Below are 12,617 nucleotides of genomic sequence, written 5' to 3' on the forward strand. Positions count from 1 at the left end.
GATTATCTGGGTGCTTGTCCATGATTTTTTCTTCCAGCACATTCTGAAACTCTGGGTTTTAACTCTGGAGATCCCTTCCTAGGCTGGCTTGTTCTTTGAGCAGTACTACAGGTTCAGGAATTACAGCTCAGATCATGATATTCTTGAGGACATCTCTGTTTATGGTCCAGCTGCCTCTTCACAGTCACTTGCAGCCGTGTGTCTGCCTTTACACCTCCATGATTATTAAATGTTTAAAATTTTTTATTTAGTACTTAAATAATTAAACCCTGACAGTATACAAACACATATCTATTTATCTTAAGATTTTCCATATGCAAATCTGTTTTAAAGGTCATGTGTGTGTTAAGCTTTTTCTTCATTATTACCATAATTTGGCCAACTATTTTGTTTTGATTTCTCAAACAGGGTGTTAGTTTCATGTTTTTCACTTGGTGGAGTGGTAGTTTTAGGACAGCCTTTATGATCATTGCTTGATAAAAATAAATGTTAGTAATAGTGTATTCATTTAAATATTTAAAATATCTGTTAATCGAATGTTAATAAAATGAGTTAAGGATATGGTGTGTCTTTTGTAAGAAAAGTGGTATATACACTCTACAAATAATATAGTAGTATTTGCAATATATTTTTCGTTAAAAAAATTTACATGCTTCTTGAAAAGTAAACCCAGCAGAAATATAATTAGTAAAAAGTAAAAGTATTATTTGCTTTCTCTTTTTTAAAAGCATTCTGGGGTCTACAGCCATGGCACCCTGAATGCGCCTGATCTTGTCTGATCTCAGAAGCTAAGCAGGGTCGGGCCTGGTTAGTACTTGGATGGGAGACCACCTAGAAAGACCAGGTGCTGTAGGTGTAAAAATAAATAAATAAATGAATGAATGAATAAATAAATAAATGCATCTGAGTACTTCTATACCTTTCTCATTTAGACACACATGAGAGAATTTTCATTAAATTTTTAAAAATTGCTCTTAAAGTGATGTGAATTATTTTTTCCTGCTTTGATAAGTTTCTCAAGTGTTTATTTAATTTTTCCAAGATAGTAGTTGTTTAATGAATTGATCCAACACAGAAACCAAGGGCAAGTGGAACTTAGGTGTTAAGATGCCAGTTAATTAATGATTGGAAAGGAAGATAAACTGGTGAAGGTTATTTCTGGGGAAAAAAATCTTGATTTATATAATGTTGATTTAGATGATTAATGAAAAGATCTGTGTTTTCAATATATTCTTACTGAGATCATACTGTATGTGCCAAATGTTATACTTGGCACCGGGACTACATCGTTGAACAAAACACATAGTTTATGTCCTCATGAAACTTATACCATATGGTATGTGCAGGAAAATAAACGGAGTTCTAATGTAATGTTATAAATGAGGATATCAGCGCGAGAGTGGTTGAAATGGTGAACTATGGAGTCTAGTCTCGATAGGGAAGTGTATACAGAAGTGAGCTAAGTAAAGAAAAAGAAGAATCTACTGTCTGCAACTCTGAATGAAAATGAAAAGTGGTCGGTGTAACTAATTTAGAACTGGGAGATTGGTGGTCAGAGAAAAAGATAGTTAATTTTCACATTTCCTCTTCAGAGAAGACAAAGCGATGATTAAGTTACAGTATGGTCTGTAGTGGTTAAAGTGGAGTTACAATAAAAGTTGGTAGAGATGAAGTGCTTATGATGTTAAAAATAGACTGTTGGGTGGATTATCCTCAAGTATTTTGAAATAATTCAGGGTTATGCAGCACTTAGGATAGAGAAGAATGTTGTGTGCTGCATCTCAAGAGTTTTGCATGAATAAGTAGGATGCCTTGGAGAGTGGTTATCACTTGTGACTGCTTATTGGAATCACCTGGAGAACTTTACCAACTACTAATGCTCTATCCTAACTTTGCTGCACATCGTAGTTGCTGTTGGCTAGCTCTCATCCTCAGCTTTTCTGATTTAATTTGTATGGGGTATAATCTAGACAATGGGATTTAAAAATGTCCCCCAGGTAATTCTAATGTGTAGGAATTGCACAGGGATGGGGTTTTTATAGGAAACTAGCTGGGAGTTATGATGGGGACTGTGTATGACCCCGCATCATGAAGTTGGGTTGCATAATTAATGAAAGAATAAGCAGTCTTTGAGAGGGCTGCAGGATAAGCAGCTTTTACTTAAAGCAAACAGTGAAGTTTTTGATGATATAAGTGGGTTTGATTTTCCTTGGAACAGATGGTGTAAACCTAGAGGGAAGCTTTGGAAGGGAAGGATGGTAGCTGTGAGAAGTTGGATAAAGGAGGAAAAAGCAAGGACAATACAGTTGGTTAGAGTACCGGGGAGGACTGATAACAATCAATTTATCTCTTGGACGTGACCAAAGAATGGGCATAGTGGGTTCAGAATTAGTCTGGAAAATACATTCAGTAGTTCCATAGCGGATGAAAAACCTTGATGAGTCGAACTTCGTTGGAAGTCCTAGCCTTGTATCCTCTTTGTTAAGGGGTTCAGAATGATTGTGCAGTATCCATGGAGAGGCCAGGAGTTCCAGGTTGATGTTCCACAGGCTCCCAGGGGAGTGGTTAGAGATCTGTCTGTCTGTTCTGACAACTGGCAGGAGGAGGCTCTGGAGTGTCAAGGCTTGGTCAGTTTTGCACAGCATAGCCCCACTCACTCCTGTGTGCTGCTTGCCTGAGTTTGACACCTTGCTGTACCTAACATATTTTACTATTTCCTTACTTTTACATGTGATGCTTTTCAGAAACAATTTTAATTGCCCAGTTTCAGATTTGTGAGCAATTACCGATGTGTCATTTTTTTAACATAGAGTAAATGGTATAGACTTAGTCACTGAAAAAGGACCTTGTATATTACTTAGGCAAACTTTCCTTATTTATAAAGTACAGTTTTATGCAAAGAGAATCAAAATGAGTGGCACAAAGAAACCACTCAGTTTAGACTAACTAAAGTGTAAACTGTATATGGGACTAGAGGTTTATAATTGTTACATGAATTCAGATTTGTTGTAGGAATAAATCGCTTAACTGCAACTCATTTAATTAATTTGACATGTAATTCAATTTTTTTGTACCGTTAAACTTGGAAAATGAGAACATTAGACATTACTGTCAACAGGGTACAGCAAATTTATTTTTCTTTTAAAACTGAAGAGAGCTTTTGAAAGTGTAATACTTAGTCTTCAAGAGCTACCTTAGTTATGCAAATGAGCTATGAAATTACCTTTGAATGAAGAGTTTATCCAAAACACTATGAAAATTTTTCAATATATATTCTGATAAGGGTGAGTAGTATAGTAGTAAATTTGGTAACAGCTTGATGTAGAAATAAGAAAATTGCATGCTTAGTGGAAAACAAGATTTTTAAATGATTATAGTATATCATGTCAACTAGTGACTAAAACCCATTGCTTTTACTAAGCAAAATACGTGTCATGGTTTAAGCTTTCGTATTTTTCAAAATTAGATGATTCAGCATACAATGACCTTATTTCATATGTATTTGAACTGTGAAACTAAAAGTAATTTTTCGATGCTATGACACTAAGTAGATGAAGCCTGTGATAGGTCATGGGGATTTGGGCTGCATCAAATGAATGCTTTTAATAGCTGGGTTGTGACATGCATTTTTATATGTATCTTTTTTATTAATAGTTTTTGGATGTGCTTTAGCAAGATGAAAACTGAGGAGCAATTAATGCTAAATGGTGCTTGTTTTCCTATTCTCACTTTGGGTTGCATTCATTGACTTACCTCATTTAGGTGGGTATGAATGATGCTCATTTTTCTAAAACTCAATTGATATTTATTAAAAAACTCCATTGATATTTATTAAAAAACACAGCACATCAATTGTCTCAGTCATCTGTGGTACATTTCACAGTGTAGTTGTACAGATCCAGACTGCTCATAGGAATGTTATTAAGATTTTTCTTTGTCTGTGGCAGCTGACATCAATTGGCTTAAATTTTCTAGGCCAAAGTTATTCGTAGTATACTATTTGATGGGAAATTTTGTAACTCAGGTCAACATTTGTTATGTTGAAATATATCCAAAGCTGCTATTGAGGAGATTTTTTGCTTATTTGACTTTGCTATAGTCTGCCACCTTATAAAAGTAGGGTAATGAGAACACTAATTAGGTTCTTCAGTTTTTGTGGCTTATCAGAGTTTTAGGTGTATATGGATTAACTCTAAATCAGAAATATAGATTGTCAAAACTCAGTGACCTCAGATTATATGATACTCAGTACCTCTCAAAGCTCAAAAGAATTGGTACCGGGGGAAAATGCCTGAGTTATTTAATCTGATCTTTTCTTTTAGGTTCTCAAACTTACGTACTTACTTACTTACTTACTTTATTTATTATTGTGGTTAGAGTCTCTAATTTCTATCCTTAGGTATAGTTTGACTGCTAGAAAACTATAATCTTAGAATACATTAGTTTTACTCTTTGCAGAATTGCCCTCATTGAATTGCTTTTTAATGTTTATGTCCACTTTTATTTTTAAGTCATTATGAGAAGCAATTTTGTTAAACTTTATAATGACTTTCCTATAAAACTGTTGCTGAGAACATTAACCAGTACTTCATGCTTTGTTTTTCAGATAAATTCCTATATGATACAATTCTTTAAAAATTCAGAGCTGCAGATATAGAGCACCAGTTAATGAGAGGAACCTTGGATATCATCTGTTCCCAACCTGTTTACAGATGAAGAAATTGAGGCTCAGAGAGGTCAGCTATAAGCAGCTGGCGTAGAACCCGGGTCTAGAAATTGTGTCTTCTAACAACTGGCCCAGTTTTTTTTTTTTTTTTTTAAGTTTTTAAAAGGAGGTGATATTGAAATTGATATAACATAAATTTAACCATTTTAAAGTGAACAATTCATTGCCATTTAGTACAATCATAATGTGGTGTAACCTTTGTCGGGTTCCAAAACATTTTCATCTCAACAGGAAAACTACCAAGTTGCTCCTCATTTTCTTCTCTCCCCCAGCGGTTGGCAGCCACCGTTCTGCATTCTTTCTCTATGGATTTATCTTTTCTGGATTTTTCATATAAACGAAATCACACAATATTGGACCTTTTGTGTCTGGTTTCTTTCACTTAGCATAATGTATCCATGTTATAGTATGTATCAGTATTACTTCATTCCTTTTTATGGCTGAATAATACTCTACTGTATATAGTTGATACCACAGTTTGTTAAGCCATTCATTCATTGATGATTATCTGAGTCACTTTCAACCTTTTGGTTCTTGCGAATAGTGCTGCTGTAAACACGTATGTACATATATATGTTTGAGTTTTCAGTCCTTTTTGGCATATACTTAGGACTGAAATTTCTGGGTCATATGGTAATTCTGTGTTTAAATTTTTGAGGAACCACGAAACTGTTTTATACAGCGGCTACACCATTTTATATATCCCTAGTTGGTTGGTTTGTTTCTCCTCTATTCCACTATGGTAAGTTCACAGTGAGTTGAAAGAGAAAATAAGCAAAGGTTATTATTTTTTTAAGTATGAACCCTTATTTAAAACATCTTAATGTAATAGATTTTTCAACCAGGTTTATCTTTTTTCCCGGTGGTTTATTGGTTTATTGAATATGATTTTAGTTTGTTCCTTTCATTCAAACTGAGATGAAGTTGCCCTTCTTCATTTATTTTCCCTCAGTATATTTATGTTCTTAGAACCTTTGAGAATGGTTTCAGGGAGTCTAAGTAATGTCTGTTTATTTTACAAAATAATGAAAATAATCAAAGAAGAGAAATAGCAGCAACACAAATAGTCTTGGATGTTTTCAAGGAGTTATTTATAGGGTTTAATTGACTTAAGTGCAGATTAGATTTCTTTGTCTTCTACTTTTACTATAGGTGTCAATTAAAAGGGCTTAGCAGTTCTTTTGAATCTCTTAAAATTTGAGGCCATCCTATCACTATAACATCTTTATTAAAACAATGCCTGTATAAGTGGATATTGTTGAAAATTTAAAGTAAATGGTTTAAGATAGTTTAAACAGTTATTGAAATCTTTTATGAAACCAATCCTCTGCATATACTGAGGGATGACTGTAAACTTACATTTGTAGAACCGAGGAAAGAATCTGAGGTGCAAGTTACAAAGAGATTCAGGAATTACCTTAGGTGATAAGAATTTTGGTGAAATCATAAAACAGGAGCCTTATTAGTCAGGCTTCACTGAATGGCTGCCAGTGGCTGCCAGAACAAAAATGGCTGCCAGTCCTGATTTCAGATAGAATGAGATGTAGATTGGGGTTATGGATACAATACATATCTGGCCACTAGACGGTAATTCTGTATATATCATACAGATCTAGCTACCTGGAGACCCTGTGACCCTGCTAGTATTAGGCTTTTGTCAGTTCCTGTCCTGGTGTTATGCCATGATAATTTGCTCTCTGTTAGTCTTACTGCTCTTTTATTCCTGTCACTGCCAACTAACAGTCCCAAGACAAAATCTTATTGGTTAGATCAGAGTCATCTTTTACTCTATTTAGGCTACTTATATTATTTGATAGAGCTTTTCTGCCAGGCCATCTCACAGACCACTAAACTAGCTATAGAAACCTACCCTTGTAGCTGTGGCCACGGTGGTGGGAGTCATTCATGTGACTCAAAGCATGGTGACCACTACTTAACAAATCCCTCAGAAAATGGTTTAAAGTATGGTAGGCAAGCGTTCCTCAGAAGTCCAAGAAGGGAGAAGGTCTATAAGGTGAGTACCTTGTTTGTCCTAAAAGGAAGTTTCATGTATTTACATAGATACTACATTTGCTTCAGGTACTGCTTGGAATTCTAGTAGCCTTAGTGATGATCTTAATAGAAAAATAATTTATTGCATATAACCCAGCTAAGGGTCTTAGGAAAGAGCCATTTTACACTTGTTATAAGAACATCCAAACCTGTAAATAATTTTTATAACATTTTATTTGAGTGAAACTGACAGCAATTGCCAGGAAGCAGGATCTCAAATGCTCCAGAGAATGACGGTTTTGTAGTTTCTTTTATACCTTTCGAATTAAGGAGGGAACTTAAAATTATATGAAGGTGGGAAGAAACAAGGTACAGGATAGTTAACAAGATTATGTGCTCCCTTGAGGGTGGTTACCCCTCCAGGTATCTAGAAAAGAAGATGACTTCTGGCATGTCAGAAGCGTGATAATCTAGATGCACAAGAACAATGGACAGGGCTGGCTTAAACATTTTGCTAAAAAAGTTATAGGCATGGGGTGTGACTACTCACCATGACCTGCCCAGTTAGGAATTTATGATCAGATCACCCTGTGAGATTGCTTTTGATTTATTACAGTGCCTTTTTTTTGTCTACCTACTCTAAGTTTATATCTTTCTTGTAACAAAAATTCTTGAGACTTCCAAAGAGTTGCTTTAAGAATATATCTTTGTTCACCTAAGCCCACACATACTCCTATAAGAGTCTGACTTGTAATAAAGGGTTAACGGAGAAAGGGAGTATATCTTTGAATTTGTTGTGCATACACACACTCCTCTCATACTATCATCTCAAGTTAATTTTTAAGCCATTAAAGGAAATCTATAATTCAATTCCTTCTTTTAGAAGTGAGTAAACAATTAAAAAAAAACTTTTATTTTAGGCGAGACAAACCTTGATTGACCTCACAGATTGCAAAATCAGCTTATAATCTCTTATTTTTTATTTTTTTTATGCCTACAATACCTGATCTTCCTAGGTGGTCTCCCATCCAAGTACTAACCAGGCCCGACCCTGCTTAGCTTCCGAGATCAGATGGGATCGGGCTTGTTTAGGGTGGCATGGCCATAGACGAGTAAACAGTTTTTGAGAGAGATTTTGATTTCTCACATCCACATGATGTTTTAGCGCAGAGCTAGAATTAGAAACCAGGATTTCTAACTACTTCTGTGTTACAATGCATAGTAGCTATTAGTGACATAACAACCAAAAATGACTTCTGTATTCCTGGAATTTATCTAATCTTGTTTAGGATTTTTTTCCCCTTGACATTCTTGATTGTAAGGAACAGTAATATACTCTACTTAGCTCATAAAAATAATCCAGTGACATGAAATGGAATGCATCTGATCCTATGGGAACTGATAAGCTAAGATCTCAACCACAATGTCTCTCATCTTGGCATTTCAGTATATCTGCTTCATTTTCAGTTTTTCTTTCAATTGGCTTTCTTGCTTATTGGCCTGTATGTCTCCTTAAAATGGCCACCCTAGCCCCAGAATCACATATTCATCTTCAGGTTCAGTGCCCACCACTGGCTGGCAACAGTTTATAGTTGTTCAAGTTACAGAGAAAGAGAGTTTAGCTCAGATCACTAATAGAGCCAGGTCTCATAAGGTGTACGTTGTCTGCCAAACAGTAAGTTGGCAGCATTTGTGTCAGGTCTAAACCAGACTGGGGTTAGGAGAAGGAAGAGTAGGTAGGATAATGTGGTTCTCAGGACTGTGCATGAAGGGATGGGATAGCCACATGAAACCTGCCTTTTACAGTGTATAACAATTATTAGTCTCATGTTGTTTGTAGTAAACTCCTAAATATATTTTATGGTTGGGTGGTAAAGAATGAACAGACATTAGCATGGGACATCACTATATCCCATGCATTTGTGCACTGTTAAGTTTATAAATTGTAAAAGAATCTAAAGGAATAACTCTCAATATTCCCTAGCAGTATGTATATACTTTTTTGACCCATGTTTTAAATCAGATTGTTTATTTTAATGCTTATTTACAGTATTTTATGGCCTACTGTTTTGTGAATGAGTGTTTGGTATATTAGAAAGGGAGACTCCTGAATTCATTCATGCATATCACAGAATCATTGAGTACACATTATGTTCCAGGAATTTTGCTTGTTATGGGAGATAAGATTGAATATCGTATGTTCCCTGCCTTTAACTTTATGCTTTGAAAACTGAGCTTTCCCTCTTGTGATTATTAGAGGTCAAACCCTCTTTGAACCTTTGAATCTTTCACGTACTGCTGCATTAGCCATACTTTATCTCACCTGTACTCACCTTTGCTGGATCCTTCCCTAAAGCCTGACATGTATACAGATCTCTTACCACTCATTCCTAAACCTCCTGTTGATGCTGCTCTCAGTAAGATCAGCAGCTACCTTCTGGTTGTCAAAATTGCCTGGACATTTACTGGTTTTTATCTTACTGAACTGTACTGCTTTTGGACACTGCTGATCACTTTCTTGTGGAGATACTGTTCTCTTAGCTTCTGGCATACCACCTGTTACTGCTTCTTAGATCTTTCTAAGTAGGCCTTCTCAGTCGTCTTAATGGGCTTCATTGGCTTCATTTTTCTGCCCCTTTATATAATGGTGTTACCAATATTTCATCCTTGACTTGCTGCTTTCTTCGTGATCTACTTCATTCTCACTTTTTAGATTAGTTTCTGTGAATACTAATTAGCATCTTTGGGTACTAGTAATTTCAAATTCTTTATCTGTATCTCAGAGTATTCCGTAGAATATTATATCTAGTTGCTTTCTGGCTGTCTGCACTTGAGGTCTGTATATATCTACAACAACAAACACGCTGTCCTCCAACCCTGTTCTTCTATATCATTTAGAGTGACCAGCTCTTCAGTCAGTTATTACTCAAGCTTAAAAAGGTATGGTGATGGCTTTCTCATGCAACATGCAGTTAATCACAAGATCTGTTGATTGCCATCTAGATGTTTCTCCAATCTGCAGACTTCTGTCCATTTCCACCACCTCTGCCCTATTTTTACCTTTTAGATAATATGACTGTAATTGTTCTTTATAGGTTTTCCTGCCCCCAGGCTTGCATACTTTAAATCTTGCCAATAGTTGATAGAATGGTTTACATTTGAATGTCCCATATGCTTCTCACAATCTACTTTTTAAAAAACAACCTTCAGTTGGAACTGATGGTTGCTTCCTGCTGTCTTTGTCAGTTGCCCTACTCACCTCGCTATGTTCTCCTATCCTCTGAGACTAATCTTAAGTGTCACCTTTTTCAGGATGCTTCCTCTGATTTGCTTCCCCTCTTCTCCTTCAGACTGTGTCAGATCACGTGCTCCTTCTAGTGCCTTGTAATAGCTGATGCATGTCTTTTATTTTACTTAAAATATTTTATATACATCATTCTCTTCTTCCACAAGACTGTAAGCTTCTTGAGGCTAGGAACATTGTTTTACTTATCTTTGAAATTGCAGAGCCTGGCTATAATGGGCACATGATAGACCTCAGTAAATGTTTGATCAATGAATGAAAGGAGCTTCTAGTCTAGAAAATGCAGAATAACATAAATAACTACTGTAGAACTTCAAATAGTACAATGGAGGCAGAGAACGAAAGGATGGAACATTCTATGTGGGAAGAAGGAAGGCTTGCTTCATGGAATATACAAGTTTGAGCTACTTTTTAAAGGAAACTTGATAGAGATTCTTGCTAGAGAAGAAAGGTAATCCATCCTGGATAACAGAAACAAGAGAACAGGTCCTGCTCATGGAAAAGTTAGGTATTTCAGAATCTTTTTCTCAAAGATTATTTTGGCAGTGAGGGTGGAATAGAGGGGAGGCAGGAATCCTAATCTTGCAGGCTTTAATGAAGGTTTGTCTTGTCTTAGGCTTTGGTGGTGAGGAAGGGAGGGCCCCCAAGATATTTAGGATCTAGAATATAACTAGTTGGATGTGAGAGTTGTAAGAGGGCAGTTTAAGATAACTGAGATTTTTCTTTTCAGTAATTAGATAGGCACCAATGCTTTAAATTAGAGAATGTAGGAGATATTGGGGTATGTAATGAATTAATTTTATACATGATGAGTTTGAGGTACCCATGAGAAATTCCATCAGAAAGGTTCAGTATGCAGTTGTATATATAAGTTTTAGAAATTCAGGAGGTGTATTTGGGCTGGAGGTACAGTTTTAGAAGTTGACAGTATATGTGAGGTAGTTAAAAGTGGTAGATTAGAAAATAAGATATATTCAGGGATTGTAAATAGATTATAGGAGAGTAAAAACAGAATTCTGGGAATTGTAGACTTTCTTTTGCTTGCAAATAATCAAGGATATACATTCAAAGCAACATTAATTTCCCTCGACCTCTCATTTCCTTTTATTCTTTCCCTCTTTCACAGAATTTGGAAATTTCTTCCCTACATCCCCTATTTGTGATTTCCTCATTTTCTTCCTTTCCTCTTCACTCCACTAGATTCTTCTTGAGGCTAGTAGTTTATTACCTTTTGAAATGTTTGTTGTCAGACTAAACTAGGGAAAAGAAAATGCTTAAATCAGATATGTGAATTGAAATCCCTTCATGAAATGGGCATATGTATACCTTCACTTCCTCTAAGAAATAGGCTATGTCCTGTTTTTTAAACATATTACTGTATTGGTTTATCTTTTGTTTTCCACTTCCAGGTAAGTATTTTGCCTTTTTCACTAAAACAGCTGTAAGATTATGATGATAAATCACATCTTTGGACTCATCAGGTAAACCGTATAGTTTTGTTGGGGCAATCCTGAAGCGTTCCTGGCTCATTTTCATCGGGACTGTTGCCACTCAGCTTTATTCTATTGTTGCCTTGTCAAGATGTGATTCTACTGATTCAGATTTTTCTATTTTTCAAGAAAAGCCAGAACTGATTTTTATATGATTTTTTAAATGTTTATCCAGAATTAAAAATATATTTTGGTTTAATAAAACAAACCAGTTTTTTATTCCATTCTCAGACCTTAGAATTTCTTGTAAAAAGGCCAACCAGCATCACCTACTGAGATTTTGAGATGTGTTTCATTCTATCGCATACTAGGGTAATAGAGGAAACTTGACTGGAGCCACAGAAGATTGTGGGGAAAAAGGAGACTGGCTCAATTCCTTGGTTGGGAAGATTGAGTAGTAATGGGGTCATGAACTCAGGTAGGCTGAGGTCTATCTAGCCCATCTGCAGAAAGTATTCTGGCAGTGAATCTCACCACTTTCAGCTTTCTGTTTGCTGAGGTCTTGATCCTGAGCGCCATGATCAGTGACTTGAAACTGGAGTGGTTAGTTAGGGAGAATATTTTTGTTATTTTATTCTGCATATATAAGTACAAAGTTAAAACACACACAGATACCACTTTGGTGTTTTGTCCCAAGAATGTAACACACATGAATGATGTTTTGTCAGTCAGTGCTGATCACCTGACTTACTAAATGAGGTCAGGATGATTTGTTAGGACTTACTGTTTTATCTTCATCTGTTTATTGAGTCAGAGTAAAGAATTTTTATAGAAAGGCTCCTACTCATTCCATAGGAAAATCAGGGTGATATGTTGGAAACTGACCTTTGGCTTTCCTGTTTGTTTTCCTTGGGAGGGAAGAGTAATGATTCTTCCAAGTGGAACTTTTGTAGTTTCAATTGTGCATGTTCCCTTTTAGCAACAGCTTTCTCTTGTAAATAATTTCCATTTGTATAAAAATTAAAGATTACAATTAAAAATTATGTTTTAAAAAATATACCATAAAATGTTAGAATGTGATTGTTGATTCTTGATCTAACTGGTTTTTGACCACATCAGATTAAATTATGAGGAATTTATCCAGTAGGCATCCCAAATAAAGAAA

General features: G+C 35.6%; 1 protein-coding gene, 1 non-coding gene and 1 pseudogene across 2 annotated transcripts in view; 2 read left to right on the forward strand and 1 right to left on the reverse strand.

Annotated features, from left to right (window-relative positions):
* The window catches only part of SNX13 (sorting nexin 13), a 126,290-nt gene that overhangs the window by 16,557 nt on the left and 97,116 nt on the right, over positions 1-12,617 (forward strand).
* Positions 738-856, forward strand: LOC111743030 (annotated as a pseudogene).
* On the reverse strand, positions 7,710-7,828 carry LOC111742883. Its single transcript, XR_002781524.1, has one exon. It is a non-coding gene; the product is annotated as a 5S ribosomal RNA (ribosomal RNA).

This window comes from Pteropus vampyrus, unplaced genomic scaffold (genome assembly GCF_000151845.1).
Source record: "Pteropus vampyrus isolate Shadow unplaced genomic scaffold, Pvam_2.0 Scaffold4, whole genome shotgun sequence".
NCBI classification, from domain to species: domain Eukaryota; kingdom Metazoa; phylum Chordata; class Mammalia; order Chiroptera; family Pteropodidae; genus Pteropus; species Pteropus vampyrus.